This window comes from Bos mutus, chromosome 9 (assembly GCF_027580195.1).
Source record: "Bos mutus isolate GX-2022 chromosome 9, NWIPB_WYAK_1.1, whole genome shotgun sequence".
NCBI classification, from domain to species: Eukaryota; Metazoa; Chordata; class Mammalia; order Artiodactyla; family Bovidae; genus Bos; species Bos mutus.
Window position 1 is genome coordinate 5,852,881 of NC_091625.1, and position 22,070 is coordinate 5,874,950.

A 22,070-nucleotide genomic window follows, 5' to 3' on the forward strand; every position below is an offset into this window, starting at 1 on the left:
CTCTTGGATATTATTTGATTCATTAACTATGAATATGGCTTTAATTCAACTCTAAGTGTTAATTAAACATTTAGGTGAGACCCTACCAAAGAAGTTGATAGGTGTACTTATCCCTGATGCAGGAGTTCAGAAATATGTAATAGAGGAAACAGGAAACAAATTTGAAGTAAAGTCATTATGACACAGAGTGGTTTCTAGCCAGCAAATGCCCTAATAGTAAATTATCATTTTTCACAAAAATTCAGTGTGTTCTGTAATTCTATCTCTATGGTGACTGTAGTAGACTTCTTAGGTGAATGCAACTGGAAAGTTTGGAATACACTTCTTTAAAGAAAAGTGAGAGTCTCAAAGATCCTGCATTTATACAGATCTATATGGTAGAAAAATATCTACATCTGTATATCTGTATCTAAATTCATAAAAATATATTACCTTTGGATAGCATGTGGAAGACTTAAACTTGGGTATTAATATGTATGGTGTTAAGCAATTTTGCATTTATTGTTTTAATAGCATACTTGATATCTGACTGGGACAATACAAAGAGAAGTAGGATTTAGATACTTCATTATAAAAGACAGAAAATCAATTTAAGAACAATTTATCTCCTCTAAAAGTTTTCCTGAAAGCATACTGCAGGCTTCACTGCATCTTCTAGTTGCATATATCTGATATATCTGCACCCTGAGGATAGTGCTTTTCATAACTCCATTATTCTGAAGTGTATTTGTATTTGAATGCTTGTATATGAATGTACACAAGCATTTCAGTTCAGTTCAAGGTATGACCCCATTTACTGTCTTAATAAGTAGTACGAGCATTCACAGACACAAACTCCATATACAGTATTTTAAAAATTATGCCTACAGGGGGCATATTCATGTTTTATTCTCTCAACTCTTATTTATTCAAAGGACCAGCAGATACTCTGAAAAAAGTAAAGGCTTGCAGGCAGCTATTAAATAAGTTGAAAGATATCATTTTAAGGAAACCTTCAATACCATGTGTGAAACTGGTCAAAGATACAGAAAAGATGACAAGAATGTTAGCTTATGTCTTTTGAAAAAAGAGATAAGTATTAAGATACTATTTTAAGAAGTGAAGCATTTATATGACCATAAGGTCTGGAATTAATATATTTATATATTAATAATTTTAATATCTGATATCATTTGGGTATGACTGGTGGCTCTGATTTGATTAACCTGTTCTAGAATATTTAGTTTCTTAAATTTTCACTTTATTATGGAAATATTCAGTAGCCATCTTTAATTTTCAAAAACTTATTGGCCACTTGACAATATATTTACAGAATTTTCTTAACCTTGTCGACTGGGGAAGGCCTTGAGAAGACTGTTTACAGAAAGTAGAGAGAATAGCTATGGTAAATAAAGAATCATTTTGACTTTAAGTTTCTTGTATATAAACACACATATAACATATTTGAAATATTTAAAATGCAATTGAATATAACTTTGGTAACGTTTAGAAGGAAAAAAATAGTGACCTAAAATAATAAATTAAAATATATTATCAGTGTCATTTCATACTCATTAGAAGTCATATTGGTCTTATTCAACAATAGATTTAAAAATATGTAGTGCTTGGAACTTCCAGGGCAGTTCAGTGTTTAACACTCTGCACTTTCACTGCAGAGGGCAAAAGCTCCACCCTTGGTTGAAGAACTAAAATCTGGTATGGCACAGCCAGAAGCAAACAAGGGTAAACATGCAAAATGTAGTGCTTTTGTGCATATGTAAAAAGGAAAATATAAAAGACAGGTTGGGTAAAGTTGTTCAAACATTTTTATTTTCCAGATTCTGACTCCTCTAGATCATTGTCATCTCAGATTAATAGATGTCTATATTTTTTCACCACATGCTTCCTTCCTCAAGGTCATCAAGAATATAGACAATGCTCAAAGCAGTGCTCTTCTGCTCTCTTCCAGGGCTTTCCTCCAAAGTGATGTTATCAGTTCTGCAAGTTATACATAAGGCTTTCATAAACCTACCAGAAGCTATTAAAATATTCTCAGGAAACAACCAGTACTCATAGTCTTCACTCAAAGGGCCCCTTAATGAAGAACTGAGAGGTTATAAGTTGCCCAACCATAGAATAACAGCTAATGCCTTACATGCCAGGTAACAACATCTTTGACATGACTACCACCTGGCCAACCCTTGTTATCAAATGCAGTAGATTTCTCAGGTAATACATGATTGTAGCATCACTAATAGGTGAAAAATATATACTATATAATCAAGAAAATATAATGCTATTAAACTCATACTGTAGAGGAAACAATGACAGAAATCAACCCACCCTGCAGGCATTATAACAAACATTTGTGTGAGTTATTTTGTGTCTGGAGGTCTTGGTAAGGAACATGAAACTATCAAGCCACCACCAACCAAAAGAATCCAAGAAATGTCAAAAAGAAAGGTCATGAGTCTTGCCATGTTCTAGAATCCTTTTCCTTGGAATCCATTTTGGCTGAGTGATGTGGGTGCAACCAGGAAGGAACCTGAATTGGAATGATTGGCCAGAGACAACTAATTCCATTACCATAAAACTCAAGACTATGAGCCAGGGGGCAGAGCAGTCCTCCTTTGATCCCTTCTCCTCTTGTTCTCTGACTGGGTGCCTCTTCCAATATAGTCTCTTGCTTTGTCAACACGTGTGTCTCCTCAGCCAATTCATTTCTAAGTGATACGTGGAATCTAAAGATAAAATCATATAATAAAGTCTTATTACATTATTGTGAGTGTCATAAAATTACCAGGGAGACACTGTACAGCCAGCAAACAAAGATTTCTATGAGATATAAACTCATCTAGGTCCAGATGCATTTTCAAAATATTTAGTAGTGACTTTTCTTTATTTCTGGAAAATAGCAGCCGTAGCTGTCTACCTCCGGCTGTGATAAACCATCTAGTAAACCACTAATTATAGTAAGAGTAAATATAAAAATAAGCAAAATACATGAAGCAAAGTTTTTTTGATACTGTATATTGGGCAGCAAAGTACTGTTATTACTTGGAGAAGAGAACTTATAAGATGAGCCCTGACACTAGCAAGGCTTTCTGATGCAGGTATTTTTTGTCAGTGATATCCATTCTGCCAAGTTGAGGAGGCAGAGCAGAGGAGGTTGAGGCACCTGAAATTTCTGAGGCACATTAACAGAGAAAAGGAATGAGGCAGAAAAAGAACTCAAGAATTCAGAAAATTGGCAAATGTTCTGAGTAAACCATCTCAAGTTAAAAAAAAAAAAATAGACTTCTTGTCAGCTAGAAGTAATGGTGGAAGTGATCATTATGAAACTAAGGCCTTTCTGGAATTGGAAGGGATCAAACTAATTGCTCTTTTAATTCAAGTAATTACATTTAAATGAAATGTCTTAGCTTTTAGAATTAGTTCACTTTGAGAATTGCTATCAATTCACACGGTGTATTAAGGGAAGATGTACTGAGGCAAATGACATTTTACTTGTTTATTAATTAATTAAAAAAATTATACATAGTCTGTGTAGTCTGCAAAATCCTAGTTTTCTAACCAGAGCTGGAACCCTGAGCCCACTGCAGTGAAAGCACAGAGTTCTCACTATTGGGCTACCAGAAAGTCCCCAGGCAAATGCCATTTTAAACTGAAAGTCCAGAAAGATCTTAAAGAAACGGATTTTCATATCTATACATATATTTTGTATATTAGTCTTTCAGGATCAAACTTCCAGGGCTGTGCCTTACAAGATAAGAAGGATTGAATCAAATGAAGACTTGAGCCCATGTAATTTGCCATATTCTAGCCTTGTATTTTTGGTACAAGGGCTTAGTGATGTCTGCATTTATTATATGCAACTGGTGTAGATAAAGACACTTCAGGATCTGCTGAACTAGCTTTCCATTTGACTTTTGTCACTTCCCAATGTACTACCAACCTCTCCTGATGTCCATACCTGTAAGAAAAAATGTACACACACAGATGTCTGATGAGTAAAATTAACATAAGGAAAGACAATCTTTTCATTTGCATCTATAGTTGCAAACTCTATTGTCTGTGGCCATTTGTAGACATTTTTGTCTAATGGTCAAATTTGAAACAATGAACTTCCATATTCTTAACTGATGCACACAGGATTCATATTTCTTTTATGGCTGATTTATACCAGTCTAAAATGGATTCAATATAATCAGCTGTGCTTCAGTAGTTTCTGTATTCTTTCTCTCTTCCCTGCTTGGGACTGTTCTTTTTTCATCTCAAAACAAACTATCTGATCAGGCTTTCTGTTGGTCTCTATATTTTGCATGTATCCATCAAGTAAGTTTCTACTTTAGCAAGCATCACTTCAATGCCAAAAAGTAAGTCTTCTTTCCCAAAACTTATTTTAACATTTGAAAATTGTGGAATAAGTGATAGACATTAGGGCAAGGTTGTGGCCAAGATGACAGAGTAGAAAGATGATTTTCCCCTCCTTTTATTGACACATCAAAAGAACAACTAACTACACAACAAGTAATAATGAGAAAAACCCAACTGTTGTTATTGAGTCACTCAGTCATGTCTGACTAATTGAAACTGCATGGACTGAAGTATGCCAGGCTTCCCTGTCCTTCACCATCTCCTGTAGCTTGCTCAAACTCATGAGTCCATTGAGCCAGTGATGCCATCCAATCATCTCATCCTCTGTTTATCCCTTCTCGTCCTACCTTCAATATTTTTCAGTATTAGGGTCTTTTCCAATGAGTCATCTCTTCTCATAAGCTAGCCAAAGTATTGGAGCTTCAGCTTCGGCATCAGTCTTTCCAATAAATATTCAGGGTTAATTTCCCTTAGGGTTGACTGGCTTAATCTCCTTGCAGTCCAAGGAACTCTCAAGAGTTTTTTTCCAAAATCACAGTTCAAAAACATCAATTCTTTGGCTTTCAGCCTTCTTTATGGTTCAAATCTCACATCCATACATAAAAACTCCTGGGAAAACCATAGCTTTGGCTCTAAGGACTTTTGTTCGCAAAGTAATTTCTCTTTTTTTAATATACTGTCTAGATTTGTCATAGCTTTTCTTCCAAGGAACAAGTTTATTTTAATTTCATGCACATAGGATTTGTGTGTATGAAATTAAAAATTCAATAACTAGCAGAAAAGATTTTCTGTAAATAAAAATGTAATGAAGAGGCCACAGCAAGATAGGTTTAGGTTGGAGGGGTGGAGTCAAAATGTAGTGAAATTTCAATCCTCAATTAGGCATCCCATAAAGAAGATGATAATCACCATTGCAAAGGTTCTCCCTAATGAACAAGGGATCCAAACCTTCCATCTGGCTCTTCAACCTGAGGATCTTCACTAGGAGAACAAGCAACCAAATATCTGTCTTTGAAAGCCAGAGAGCTTGCAAACAGGAAACAGAGACTTCTGTCCAAGGCAAATGCAACATCTCACAAGCACTAATTACAACTGCACAGGCAGTAATTTGACAAGAGCCTGGATCACATACAATTTTTGATCTTGAAAATTCTCTCAGAGAGGTAGGAGACAACTAAAAACATTCCCCGTTAGATAGACACCAGTGGCAACCTTTTGGGTAGCTCATTCTGCCATGAGGACATGGTTTTCATAGGTGTTATTTTGATGGCCTCCATCTAGCCTACTAGCTCTGGGAATTTAGCCATCCATCAGCAAGACATCCCTAGATGGAGATACCCTAAGCCCCGAAAATAGCTGTGCCAAGACACAGCACTGACTAACAGTGGGTCAGTGCAAGACCCAGGACTCTGAAGGCTATGTAACCAACTGTGCCAGGACTCAATAATTCCCAGCAGCATGATGACAGGCCACAGGAATTATAGCCAGTCCTGCATGCCAGTGTGCTTACAGTAGTTGGCTACACCTCAGCAGAAGAGTCCACAGAGTATATGCATCTGGTGACCAGAGGGACACATACTGCTGGGTCCTATAGGACATCTTCTACATAAAACTACTTGTCTAATATCAAGAAATGTAACTGAATTTCTTAATGCATAGGAACAAGCAGACAGAATTAGACAAAATAAGGAAATGGAGGAATACATTCCAGACAAAACATAAAACAAATTCCAAGAAGAACCAAGCAAAATTAAGATAAGCAATAAGCCTAATAAAGAGTGAAAGTTAATGATTACAAGATGCTCAACGAATGCATGAGAAGAATGTAATAATTTTAATAAAGTAAGAATTTAGCAAGGATATAGAAGATAAAGAAGAAAAGCAGAAGGGGCTAAAGAATAAAATAACTTAAAGTAAAAAATTATACTAGAAAGAATCAACAGTGGATTATATAATACAAAGGAATGGATCAGCAACCTGGAAGACAAAGTAGTGGAAATCACCCAAAGTGAATAGAAAGAAGAATTTTTAATACTGAGTCTAGTTTAAGATACCTCTGAAACAGAAGAATACTAAAATGGACATTACATGTGTCTCAGAAAAAGAGAAAGGGGTAGAGACTTATTTGAAGGTAATAGCTAAAACTTTGCTAACTTGGGAGAGGAAACATATGCTTAGGTTCAGGAAGCATAGAAAGTACCAAACAAGATAAAGCTAAGGACGGCCATATGAAGACTCATTGTAATCAAATGCAAAAAGTTAACGATCAAGATATAATTTTAAATGCAGCAAGAAAAAAGCGGTCAGTTACATAAAAATTATGTATGTATGCCTTAAGCATAAACTTTGCAGACAAGAGGTATTGTCACAATCTATTTAAAATGATGAAAAGGGGGAAAAAAAAGAAACTATAAGCAAGAATATTCTATCCAGCAAGGTTATCATTCACACTTGAAGGAAAGAAAAAAATTTACAGACAAGCAAAAGTTTTGAGTTAAGTACCAATAAACCAGTTTGTAAGAGTGCAAAAGGGACTTCTCTAAGCAGAAAAAAAATCTAAAAATATGATAGGAAAAGCAAACAAAAAGTTCATTAATAAAGGCAAATATGCAGTAAAGGTCATAGACTGACCAGTTTTAAAACTAGTAGAAAGGCTAAAAAGCAAAGTAGTAAATTCATACATATCAACAGTACATAATTAAGGGATACATAACCAAGAAAATAAAATGTAATGTCAAAAGCTTTAATCATGGTAGCTGGGTAGGAAACAATGCAAGGTTGTTAGCGTGCAACTAAACTTAAAATAATCAACTTAAAATATGTATGTATAGTATAATTATAGTTACATATGAACCTTATGGCAACCTCAAGGCAAAAATATATAATACAAAGAAAAGAGAAAAAGGAATCCATGCTAAATAATACTAAAGAAACACCAAATCAAAAGGAAGGAAATCAAAAGAAGTAAGGGACAAGTAAAGAACTACAAAACAACTAGAAAATAACAAAATAGCAATACCTATCAATAACTACTTTAAAAATAAATACACAAAATGCTCCAATAAAATATATAGTGTTGCTTAATGGAGCAATCCCACTGCTGGGCATACACACTGAGGAAACCAGAAGGGAAAGAGACACGTGTACCCCAATGTTCATCACAGCACTGTTTATAATAGCCAGGACATGGAAGCAACCTAGATGTCCATCAGCAGATGAATGGATAAGAAAGCTGTGGTACATATACACAATGGAGTATTACTCAGCCATTAAAAAGAATACATTTGAATCAGTTCTAATGAGGTGGATGAAACTGGAGCCTATTATACAGAGTGAAGTAAGCCAGAAAGAAAAACACCAATACAGTATACTAACGCATATATATGGAATTCAGAAAGATGCTAACAATAACCCTGTGTACAAGACAGCAAAAGAAACACTGATGTATAGAACAGTCTTATGGACTCTGTTGCAGAGGGAGAGGGTGGGAAGATTTGGGAGAATGGCATTGAAACATGTATAATATCATGTATGAAATGAGTTGCCAGTCCAGGTTCGATGCATGATACTTGATGCTTGGGGCTAGTGCACTGGGACGACCCAGAGGGATGGTATGGGGAGGGAGGAGGGAGGAGGGTTCAGGATGGGGAACACATGTATACCTGTGGCGAAGTCATTTTGATATTTGGCAAAACTAATACAATTTGTAAAGTTTAAAAATAAAATAAAATTTAAAAAATTTTTAAATATTCATATAAATGCTTTGCTAGAGAGACTCACTTGAAATCAAAAGACACACAGACTGAAAGTGAGGAATGGGAAATTATATTCTATACAAATAAAGGAAAAGAAAACAAAGATAGCAATACTAAAATAAGATAAAATAATTTAAAACAAAGACAGTTAACAAGAGACAACTGACAGTACACAATGTTTAAGAGGTCGATAAAAGATATAAAAGTTGTAAACATATATACACCTAATATAGGGAAATGTAAACATACAGCAAATATCAACCAACAAAAAAGGAGATGTTGATACTAAAAAAACAATAGGCTATTATAAACAGTGCTGCGATGAACATTGGGGTACACGTGTCTCTTTCCCTTCTGGTTTCCTCAGTGTGTATGCCCAGCAGTGGGGTTGCTGGATGATAAGGCAGTTCTATTTCCAGTTTTTTAAGGAATCTCCACACTGTTCTCCATAGTGGCTGTACTAGTTTTCATTCCCACCAACAGTGTAAGAGGGTTCCCTTTTCTCCACACCCTCTCCAGCAGTTATTGCTTGTAGACTTTTGGATCGCAGCCATTCTGACTGGTGTGAAATGGTACCTCATAGTGGTTTTGATTTGCATTTCTCTGATAATGAGTGATGTTAAGCATCTTTTCATGTGTTTGTTAGCCATCTGTATGTCTTCTTTGGAGAAATGTCTATTTAGTTCTTTGGCCCATTTTTTTATTGGGTCGTTTATTTTTCTGGAGTTGAGCTGTAGGAGTTGCTTGTATATTTTTGAGATTAGTTGTTTGTCGGTTGCTTCATTTGCTATTATTTTCTCCCATTCTGAAGGCTGTCTTTTCACCTTGCTAATAGTTTCCTTTGATGTGCAGAAGCTTTTAAGGTTAATTAGGTCCCATTTGTTTATTTTTGCTTTTATTTCCAATATTCTGGGAGGTGGGTCATAGAGGATCCTGCTGTGATGTATTGTATAGAACAGTCTTATGGACTCTGTGGGAGAGGGAGAGGGTGGGAAGATTTGGGAGAATGGCAATGAAACATGTAAAATATCATGTAGGAAATGAGTTGCCAGTCCAGGTTCGATGCACGATGCTGGATGCTTGGGGCTGGTGTACTAGGACGGCCCAGAGGGATGGTATGGGGAGGGAGGAGGGAGGAGGGTTGGGGATGGGGAACACATGTATACCTGTGGCGGATTCATTTTGATATTTGGCAAAACTAATACAATTATGTAAAGTTTAAAAATAAAATAAAATAAAATAAAAAAAAAAAAAAAACAATAGGAAGAGAATTAAACACCCCGTTAACTCCATCCAAAAGCAGCAGAATACACAATATTTTCAAGTGCACATGAAACATTCTCTAGAAAAAATTATATACTGCTGCACAAAACAGGACACATATATTCAGTTCAGTTCAGTTCATTGACTGAGTCATGTCTGACTATTTGCGACCCTATGAATCGCAGCACACCAGGCCTCCCTGTCCATCACCATCTCCCAGAGTTCAATCAAACTCATGTCCATCGAGTCGGTGATGCCATCCAGCCATCTCATCCTCTCACCGCCTTTTCCTCTTGCCCCTAATCCCTCCTAGCATCAGAGTCTTTTCCAATGAGTCAACTCTTCGCATGAGGTGGCCAAAGGACTGGAGTTTCAGCTTTAGCATCATTCCTTCCAAAGAAATCCCAGGGCTGATCTCCTTCAGAATGGACTGGTTGGATCTCCTTGCAGTCCAAGGGACTCTCAAGAGTCTTCTCTAAAAGCACAGTTCAAAAGCATCAATTCTTTGGCTCTCAGCTTTCTAACAGTCCAACTCTCACATCCATACATGACCACTGGAAAAACCATAGCCTTGACTAAATTGACCTTTGTTGGCAAAATAATGTCTCTGCTTTTCAATATGCTATCTAGATTGGTCATAACTTTTCTTCCAAGGATTAAGTGTCTTTTAATTTCATGGCTGCAGTCACCATCTGCAGTGATTTTGGAGCCCAAAAAGATAAAGTCTGACACTGTTTCCCTATCTATTTCCCATGAAGTGATGGGACCAGATGCTATGATCTTCGTTATCTGAATGTTGGCTTTAAGCCATCTTTTTCACTCTCCTCTTTCACTTTCACCAAGAGGATTTTTAGTTCTTCTTTATTTTGTGCATTAAGGGTGATGTCATCTGCATATCTGAGGTTATTGATTTCTCCCAGCAATCTTGATTCCAGCTTGTGCTTCTTCCAGCCTAGCGTTTCTCATGATGTACTCTGCAAATAAGTTAAATAAGCAGGGTGACAATATACAGCCTTGATGGACTCCTTTTCCTATTTGGAACCAGTCTTTTGTTCCATGTCCAGTTCTAACTGTTGCTTCCTGACCTGCATACAGGTTTCTCAAGAGGCAGGTCAGGTGGTCTGGTATTTCCATCTCTTTCAGAATTTTCCACAGTTTATTGTGATCCATACCGTCAAAGGCTTTGGCATAATCAATCAAGCAGAAATAGAAGTTTTTCTGGAACTCTCTTGCTTTTTCAATGACATTAAATAATAATGAAATCATATTGAGAATCTTTTCTGTATACATCAGTATAATACTATAAATCAACTACAAGAAAAAATAACTGCAAAAAACACAAACACATGGAGGCTAAAAATATATTACAGAACCAATGAGTCAAGCAAGAACAGAGACAAATGGAAATGGAAGCACAATTGTTCAAAATCAATGTGACATAGCAAAATCAGTCCAAAGGTGAAGTAGTAAGCCATACAAGTCTGACTAAGGAAATAAGAAAAAATAGTCTATCAAAAATAATCTATCAATCTATCTAATGATTATCAAAGTAATCAATCTATTATCAGTCTATCAATAATCTGTTAATATCCTTTCAAGTTAGTTTCTCAGTCATTTCCAAATCTCTATGACCCCGTGGATTGTAGCCTGCCTGTCTCCTCTGTCAACTGAATTTTGCAGGCAAGAATACTGGAGTAGCTTGCCATTCCCTTCTCCAGGGGATCTTCTGGACTCATTGATCAAACACAGGGCTCCTGCACTATACATACGTTCTTTACAGTCTAGCCAACAAGAGATCCCAAAGAAGGGTAATGCCAAAAACTGTTCAAACTACTGCAAAATTGCACTCATTTCATATGCTAGCAAGGTAGTGCTCAAAATCCTTCAAATAATTCTTCAACAGTATGTGAACCATGAACCTTCAGATGTATAAGTTTTATTTAGAAAAGGCTCTCTAGAGAAACCAGAGATCAAGTAGCCAACATCCTCTGGATCATAGAAAAAGCAAGGGAATTATGGGGAAAAAATCTACTTCTGCTTCATTGACTATGCTAAAGCTTTTGATTATATGGATCAAAAACACTGGAAAATTCTTTTAATGATGGAAACATGAAATAACCTAAGCTGCCCCCTGAGCCACCTGTACGTAGATCAAGAAGCAACATTTATGTTTATTCAATTGTCACCCTTCTAATTGAACTTACATGCAGAGTATATCATGTGAAATGCCAGGCTAGATGAAACTCAAGGTAGACTCTACATTGCCTGGAGAAATACCAGTAACCTCAGATATGCAGATGACATAACTCTCATGGCAGAAAGTAAAGAGAAACTAAGAGTTTATTGACGACTTGTTTCATATATGATATTATACGAGGGATGGTACGGGGAGGGAGGAGGGTTCAGGATGGGGAACACCTGTATACCTGTGGCAGATTCATGTTGATATATGGAAAAACCAATACAATATTGTAAAGTTAAAAAATAAAAAAAAGAAAAGAAAAAAAAAAAAAAAAAAAAAGAGTTTATTGACGAGGCTGAAAGAGGAAAGAAAAAAGCTAGCTTAAAACTCAGCATTCAAAAAAGTAAGATCCTGGCATCCAGTCCCATCTCTGTGTGGCAAATAGATGGGGATACAATGGAAACAATGACAGACTTTACTTTTTTGGGCTCCAAAATTACTGGGCATGGTGAATGGAGCCATGAAATTAAAAGACACTTGGTCTTTGCAAGAAAAGCTATGACAAACTAGACAGCATATTAAAGAGCAGAAACATCACTTTGCCAACAAAGGTCTATATAGTCAAAGCTATGATTTTTCCAGTAATCATGTCAGATATGAGAATTCAACCATAAAGAAGACTGACCCCTGAAGAATTGATGCTTTTGAACTGTGGTGTTGAAAAAGACTCTTGAGAGTCCCTTGGACAAAAGGAGATCAATGAACCAGTCAATCCTAAAGGAAATCAGTCCTGAATATTTATTGGAAGGACTGACGCTGAAGCTGAAGCTCCAACATTTTGTCCATCTGATGTGAAGGGCTGACTTATTGGAAAATATCCCTCATGCTGGGAAAGATTAAGGACAGCAGGAAAAGGAGGTGACAAAGAAGAAGTGGTTGAATGCACATGAGTCTGAACAAATTTTGGGACATAGTGAAGGACAGGGAAGCCTGCTGTGCTGTAGTCCATGGGTTTGCAAAGAGTGGAGACTACTGAGTGATTGAAGAATAACAAACCTTTCATGCTAAGGTCTAGCAGATTAAAGGTCAGAGAAGGCAATGGCACCCTACTCCAGTACTCTTGCCTGCAAAATCCCATGGATGGAGGAGCCTGGTAGGCCTCAGTCCTTGGGGTCGCTAACCCTTTCACTTTTCACTTTCATGCATTGGAGAAGGAAATGGCAACCCACTCCAGTGTTCTTGCCTGGAGAATCCCAGGGACAGGGGAGCCTGGTGGGCTGCCGTCTATGGGGTCGCACAGAGTCGGACACGACTGAAGCAACTTAGCAGCAGCAGCAGCAGCATGCAATGTTAGTAGAAGAAAATAGAGAAGATCAGAACAAAAATAAATGAAATAGATATTAAGGAAACAATAGAAAAGATCAATAAACTAAGAACTGGTTCTTCAAAAAGACAAAGAATATAGATATACAATTAGCCAGTCTAAAGGAAACGCACACACATAGAGACAACACACACAACACACACAAACACACACACACACAGAAAAAGGAGACCAAATAAATAAAAACAGGGATTATAAATAAAAAGTTGAAATTTTCATCACAAAAATACAAAAAATCAGAGATTACTGTGAACAATTATATGTCAATTAAGTGGACAATTTAGAAAAAAACACAAATTTATATGTACAATATTGAATCAGGAAATTATAGAAAATGTGAACAGACTGAATATCAGTAATGAAATTAAATCAGCAATTAAAAAAAAAAAACTCCCAACAAACAAAAATCCAGCACCTTCACAGATGAATTATACCGAACATTGAGCAAAAGTTAACATCTATCTCTCTCAAACACTTACAGAAAATTAGAGGAAAAAATGTTTCTGAGCTCATTTTATGACATCAGTATAACTCTTATATCAAAATAAGAAAAGGAAAACACAAAAAATTTACAGCCAATATCACTGATAAACATAGAGCAAAATGTCTCTACACAATATTAGTAGACAAAATTCAGAAAAATATATTTAAAGAACCATATGGCATGATCAAGTGGGTTTTATCCCAAGGAATTCAGGAAGGTTCAATATATATAAATAAATAAATATGATATATCACCTTTATATACCACATTAACAAAATGAAAAATAAACACCACATAATCATCTAAATATTGAGTTGGCCAAAAGTTAATTCAAATTTTTCATATGATGTTATGGAAAAACTCAAATCAACTTTTTGACCAAACCAGTAGATGCAAAAAAAGCTTTTGTAAACCTTCAACATCCATTTATGATATACATTTGCAACAAAGTGGGTATATAGGGAACCTCTGTCAACACAATGAAGGCTTTAGATGGCAAACCTACAGCCAATATCATGCACAATGTTGAAAAGGCGTAAGATTTTCCCTAAAATCAAGAAGGCAATGATACTACTCTTACCACTTTTATTTAATATAATGCTGGAAGTTATAGACACAATAATCAGACTACAAAAATGATTAAAAGTCATCCAAATGGATTAGAAAAAGTAAAACTGAGGATGGCATGAAACTATATATATAGAAAATCCTAAAAATGCCATAAAAAGTTTTAAATTCATATTGAATTCAGTAAATTTGCAAGATACAAAATTAACATAAAGAAATATGTCATGTTTCTATACACTAAAACACAAATTTTCAGAAAGAGAAATTAAGAAAGCAATCCTAATTACAAGTGTATCAAAAACAATAAAATATATAGGAGTAAATGTAACTATTGAGGAAGGTCTGTACTTGCAAAACTATGACACTGATGAAAGAAACTTAAGATGACATAAGTAAATGGAAAGATGTACTGTGATCTCATAGATTGGAAGGATCAATATTGCTAAAATGACTATACTATACAAGACAACCTACAGGTTTAATTCAATTCTTATCAAGCTACCAATAGTATTTTTCACAGAAGTAGAACACAGAAACTTAAAATTTGTTCAGAAGCACAAAAGACCTCAAATTCCCAAAACAAAATGACAAACAACAAGATTTCAAAAGGGGCAAATGAATGAATAGACACTTTTTCCCAAAGACATAGCACCAACTGATACATAAACAGATGCTCAAAATCTTTTATCATCAGGAAAGTACAAATCAAAATCTCAGTGTGATACCACATTACACCTTTCAGAATGGCTATTATCAAAAATAAGACAATAAGTGTTGATGAAGATTTGGAAAAATAGAGAAACTTACTGCAATTTTGTTTGGAATGTCAGTTGGTATAATCATTATAGAAAATAATACGTAGTTTCCTCAAAAAATTAAAAATAGATCTATCATACAATCCATCAATTTGGGCATTTTTGGAACAAACCAAATGGCAAAACCAATACAATATTTTAAAGTAATTAGCCTCCAATTAAAATAAATAAATTTATATTAAAAAAACATATATATATATATATATATATATATATATATATACACACACACACCCCTATGGGCTTCCCTGATGGCTTAGTTGGTAAATAATCTGCCTGCAATGCAGAAGAATGTCTGTGGTGCAGGAGACCTGAGTTTGATACCTGAGTCAGGAGGATCTCCTGGAGAAGGAAATGGCAACCCACTCCAGCTTTCTTGCCCGGAAACTCCCATGGACAAAGGAGCCTGATTGGCTCACAAAGAGTTGGACATGACTTAGCAACTAAATAGCCATGACCATGTTCAATTGAGAAGTATTTACAATAGCTAATATACAGAAGTGACTTAAATGTCCATCAATAGATAAATGAATAAAAAAGAGGTGATGTCTACCTGTCTATGTATCTATCTATAATGGATATTAGCCATAAAAATGAAAGAAGCTATGCCAATCTGTCATAACATGAACAGACCTAGAGAGTATTATGATATGTGAAATAAGTCAGAGAAGAAAAATAATTTTATGATTCCACTTATATGTTCAATTAAAAAAAAAAGAACAAAATGTCAATCATAACAAAAAAGAAACAGACTTATAGGTACAGAAGACAAAGCAGTGTTTGCCAGAGGGGCGGAGTTGGGGGAATGAGTGAGAGAAGTGAGGGAGATTAGGAGCTACAGGTTTCCATTTTCAAAACAAATATGTCTTTGGAATCTAATGTACAATGGAGGGAATAGAGTCAATATATTACAATTATTTTTATAGTAGCACCAATTAGACTTATTGTGGTGATTATTTTGTAATGTGTAAATATGTAACATGACCATTTTGTACACCTGAAACTAGTGTAATATTGTAAGTCATTACATTTCAAGAAAGAAAGAAAAAAAAAATTAGTAGAAACTAAGCCTAGATAAAATATGATGTCATACAAATATCTTGACAAATCATAATCCTGCTGTCTTTTCTTTCATTCTGTACATGGCATAATGCACTATTCTTTGAACCCTAATATTAAAAAACGTCCTTATTTCATTTATTGTATTTTTAATATAATTGCATATTTTTCCTGATATCAATCAGATATGTGGATAATTCTGTGGTATATTTTATTTGGGAAATTACAGTAAATATCTGAAACAGTTCATAGTCCTTAACGTGAAGTCTTCCATTTTTTTCTTTCCATGCTTAAGTTTCAAGAGTAAATATCAGAATTCTGAAGTTTATCAATGACTATCTCATGGATTTTCAATGATGGCTCCAATAAATGAACTGGACATTTCCCACAGGACTAAACACAAAATATTGTAGCCTAATTCTAAATTCTTTCTGGCTTTTTCATTTCAGAGATTGTTATCTAAATCTGAAAATAAAGTTAATTAATAGTATATATTGTTTGATATATAGTGGCACCAGTGGCAAAAGTATGGTAAAACTCATCACAATATTGTAAAGTAATTATTCTCTTATTAAAATAAGTAAAGTTTTTAAAAAGAAAAAAATAAATAAAAGACTGTGTAAATATTAATAAATATATATGTAAATAAAGCTTATTCCAACTGTTGAAAAAGAACCTGTGTAAGAGATGTGGGATCAATCACTGATCTGCAAGATCCCCCTGGAGGAGGTCATGGCAACCCATTCCAGGATTCTTCCCTGGAGAATGTCATGGACAATGGCACCTAGTAGCTACAGTCCATATGGTTGCAAAGGGTCAGATACAACTGAAGTGACTCAACATGTATGCATGCACATGTACATTTAAGACTGCTATGTTTCTTCATGAATGTTATCTTTTGTCATGATGCCGTGTTCCTCTTTATTGCTAAAAACCCTCATTTTTTCTGAAGTCTACTTGATCTTATATTAACTAGGTCACAACTTGTGTTCTATTTTAATTATTTTGTCCACTTTACCCCTTTATATTCTTTTACATTTAAGAATCCTCTTTAATTTAATCCTCTTCATTTAATTCTTGTTGTAAACAATACAAAGTTTGGGCTTCAATAAAATCTTCTTCTTTAATTATTGTGCTTATTTCATTTTCTTTTTTATTGTGATATAGGTCACATATAAAATTTTACAAAAAGGGTAAAATTTAATGGTTTTTAGTTTATTCACAAAATTGAGGAACTTTCATGGTATTCTCATCACCCTATTTCTTTCATCACCCTAAAAATAAACCAGATACCTATGGTCACTCCGATTTCCCTTTTCTCATGTCCCTGGGAAACAATACTTCTCGCCTCCATGCCTTTTCCTATTTGGACTTTTTATGCAAATAAAAAATATTTTATTCCACCTTATGTGAAGAGTTGACTCATCGGAAAACACTCTAATGCTGGGGGGGATTGGGGGCAGGAGAAAAAGGGGACGACAGAGGATGAGATGGCTGGATGGCATCACCGACTCGATGGACATGAGTTTGAGTGAACTCCGGGAGTTGGTGATGGACAGGGATGCTTGGCGTGCTGCAATTCATGGGGTCACAAATAGTCCAACACGAGTGAGCGACTGAACTGAACTGAACTGAAGCAAATGAACTGAACTGAATGGCTATTTATGTTAAACAATTGTGTATGTGCCTATTGACTATTTGTGTATCCTCTTTTGAGAAATGTGTATTCAAGCCTTTGATAATTTTAAGTTGGATTATCATCTTACTAATGAGCTGTGAAAGTCCTATATGTAGTCTGGATATTCAATATTTTATACACATGAATACACGTAGCATACACATCTTTCTTGGAACTGTATTTCCTTTTGAAGTCACACCTTAAAAAATAATCTTATACAATGTCACAAATTTACTCTAAACTTTCTTCTAAAATTTGTAGAGTTTAATCTCTTAAATTTAAAACATATCTGAGTTAAATTTTATACATGAATGAGGAAAGGTAAGTCCATTTTTAAAAATTTTGCATGTTAATATCCAATTATCACAATACCTTTGGTTAGAAGGACTATTTCTCATCCCTCAACTGTCAGCTGTATAGTTTTATTACTTGATTACTTTTCTTTTTATCTCATTTGTTCTTTTTTTCTCTGTTACTTCATTCTTATTTTCTTTTGAGTTATTTGAAGTTGGTATCATTTCAATTTTCCTATGTTTTTTAAATTTATTTTTTATCTTCCTCCAAAAGCTTTTAAATTCTTTAATTAATCATTGGTTTTCAGTCATCCAGTCATGACATGTATACCTGGCTTTTTAAAATTTACCTTTATTTGAATTCAGTGAGCTTCTTCAATCTGTAAACTTATCTTTCACCATATTAGAATTTTTGGCTATTATTTCTTCAAATATATTTTAATACCTCAAATTTTCTTTTCTTCTGAACCTCTATAATATTAGAAAATTAATGTTATTTTCTACCTTTCTGTATTTTCTGCTCATTTAATTTTCATCTTTCATTCCCTCTTTTTCAGTACTTAAACTTGGAGAATTATTATTCATCAAATTTAAAATTCTCTGATTCCATCTTCTATTATCTTTATTTTTCACATATATCTGAAATATATATTATTTTTTATATTTGTATTTTTTGTTTCATAACTACAAAATTTTTACAGACTTTTCCCCTTATTTACAACATTTATCTTTCTATTTATTTTAAGTATATTTATAACTAGATAATAGAATTTGGCTATGGTAGCTGGTTTGAATGATTTTTATTATAATTCCAACAGTTAAGTCATCTATTGACTGTCCTTCCTTTGGGAGTTGATAACATTTGGTAGGTCCTTTGTATGTTAAGCAATTTTGTATTACATCTGGAATATTTTGAATGTTATTTTTTAGAGACTTCAGTCTTTTTACAAATTTTTTATTTGTTTGTTTCTGTATTTGAATGTGTGGTATCAATCAACTCATTTTGTTTGTTTGCATGTGTTTTTTGTTTGTTTTTTTTTTTTTAATTTTATTTCCTACCTCCCTAGTTGTTGAGTAGCTAAGTCCTGTCTTACTTTTTGTGATTCCATGGACTGCAGCATGCCAGGCTTTCCTGTACTTCACCATCTTCCAGAGTTTGCTCAAACTCATGTCCATTGAATCAGTGATGCCATCCAACCATCTCTTCCCCTATCACCCCTTTCTCCTCCTGCTCTTAATCTTTCCCAGCATTAGAGTCTTTTCCAATGAGTTGACTCTTCACATCAGGTGGCAAAAGCATTGGAGCTTCAGCATCAGTCCTTTCAATTAATATTTACCGTTCATTTCCCTTAGGTTTGTCCTAGTTTTATCTCCCCTGAGTGGATTCCAATTACAGTTCAGGTTTTGAAAATTTTGCTACACTGTTTTTGTTTGTTTTCCATACATTTTACTCATTTAATCTGAAAATAGACTCCAGTTTAAATATAGATTCTATTCTTAAATCGGTTTTGGATCAGTTACATATGCTTCTCACTCAGGGTTTAATCTGGTACATGGACCAGATAAAATAAAAATTCAGTTTTCACTGTGTTTACTCTGTTGCTTGTGCACACTTTGTTCTCTGAGTTCTCCTCTGCCACTCACTACCTGGTCTATTGGTATCTATATTTCTGGTTCTTCTGGCGAAAAAAATCGGACCTCTATCCTTATTCATCTGCTTCTCCCACAGCTGAGACTACTGATGCCCTCATGGAAAATCCTTCAAATAAAACAGGAGAATAGAGGAAAACACATACTTTGTAGGTTATTCTCTGAGTTTTGATTCCCTTCTACTGCTCAGCTTTATTTATTGTAGTTCCTTTTCGCATGTTGCATAGAATTTTTAGAGTAAGTGAGGAATATAGGCTTTAGTAGGTTTGCTTCACCATGTCAGAAAAACTATTTCTAAAGACTATTAAACTGACAAATTATTTAGACACTAATTGTAAAGTCAACCTTTTGTCAACAATAATAATATTTCACCCACTACCTGGAATCATATTTCATCTCTGAGTCTTTCTTCCTCATTCCTATAGAGGTTATGCTAAATAATAATTTTATAATAATTAACTTAGATAACTGCAAGGATTCTGAGATGTATCATCATAGAAATGCATCTTTTTACTATTTGTTTTATGTATATTATATGCACATCCAGAAAAACATATTATGTTATATACATATCCAGAAAAACACCTTCTTCTGCTTTATTTACTATGCCAAAGCCTTTGACTGTGTAGATCACAATAAACTGTGCAGAATTCTGAAAGACATGGGCATACCAGACCACCTGACTTGCCTCTTGAGAAACCTGTATGCAGGTCAGGAAGCAACAGTTAGAACTGGACATAGAATGACAGATTGGTTCCAAATAGGAAAAGGAGTCCGTCAAGGCTGTATATTGTCACCCTGCTTATTTAACTTATATACAGAGTACATCATGAGAAACGCTGGGCTGGAAGAAGCACAAGCTGGAATCAAGATTGCCAGGAGAAATGTCAATAACCTCAGATATGCAGATGACACCACCCTTATGGCAGAAAATGAAGAGGAACTAAAAAGCCTCTTGACGAAAGTGAAAGAGGAGAGTGAAAAAGTTGGCTTAAAGCTCAACATTCAGAAAACTAAGATCATGACATCTGGTCCCATCACTTCGTGGCAAATAGATAGGGAAACAGTGGAAACAGTGTCAGACTTTATTTCTTGGGTATCAAAAATCACTGCAGATGGTGACTGCAGCCATGAAATTAAAAGACGCTTAGTTATTGGAAGGAAAGTTATGACCAACCTAGATAGCATATTCAAAAGCAGAGATGTTACTTTGCCAACAAAGGTCCATCTAGTCAAGGCTATATTTTTTCCAGTGGTCATGTATGGATGTCAGAGTTGGACCGTGAAGAAAGCTGAGCACCGGAAAACTGGTGCTTTTGAACTGTGGTGTTGAAGACTCTTGAGAGTCCCATGGACTGCAAGGAGATCCCACCAGTCCATTCTAAAGGAGATCAGTCCTGGGTGTCCTTTGGAAGGAATGATGCTAAAGCTAAAACTCCAGTACTTTGGCCATCTCATGAGAAGTGTTGACTCATTGGAAAAGACTCTGATTCTAGGCGGGATTGGGGGCAGGTAAAGGGGATGACAGAGGATGAGATGGCTTGATGGAATCACAGACTCGATGGACATGAGTTTGAGTGAACTCAGGGAGTTGGTGATGGACAGGGAGGCCTGGCCTGCTGCAATTCATGGGGTCGCAAATAGTCGGACACGACTGAGTGACTGAACTGAACTGATTGTTTGAAAGTATCTATACTGTTGTTTTACAATTCATTTAAGATTAAAATACATTTTGCATATTTTTGAAAATTTTGAAGATAAATATCACATAAGAACAATAACTATTTTCTTTTCTTTTTCTTTTCTTTTTTTCATAAATTAATCAATTTATTTTGCTGCTGCTGCTAAGTCGCTTCAGTCGTGTCCGACTCTGTGCGACCCCATAGACGGCAGCCCACCAGGCTCCTCTGTCCCTGGGATTCTCCAGGCAAGAATATTGGGGTGGGTTGCCATTTAACTGGAGACTAATTAGAATAGTTTAGTGGTTTTTACCATGCATTCACGTGAATCAGCTATGGGTGTACACGTGTCCCCCATCCTGAACCCCTTCCCGCCTCCCTCCCCATCCCATCCCTCAGGGTTGTCCCAGTGCACCAGCCCTGAATACCCTGTCTCACGCATTGTACTTGACCTTGATTTTTTGTAAATCCCAAAATACATATGAGTTTTATGAATAGCTTTGTAATGACATAGGAAGATTCTAATAGGAAGATTTCCAATTCTCAGTGACATAAACAAGTCAAAATAATAGTTTTGTAGCATATGTTTTTAACGCCATTATAGTTTAGTTTTCTCTTATGTTAATTATGTATTATCGCTTGTCTTACTGAAACCAAAGAAATCCATAATACGTTTTATTCAACCTGAAAGAATCAGATATTATGTTGTATTATAAGGAATAGCTTTATTTTCTGGAAAAAAATCAATTTTTTATGTAAGCAGTTAGCTACCACTCAACTCTCTGTGAGGTATATTTTGTTCATAATTAGAGAAATTAATTATCTAATTGGTAATTTAATGTAGTATCTGTAAAGCATATACTGAAAATGTTCAATTGAATTGATATTCAATAAAACATTTTTAC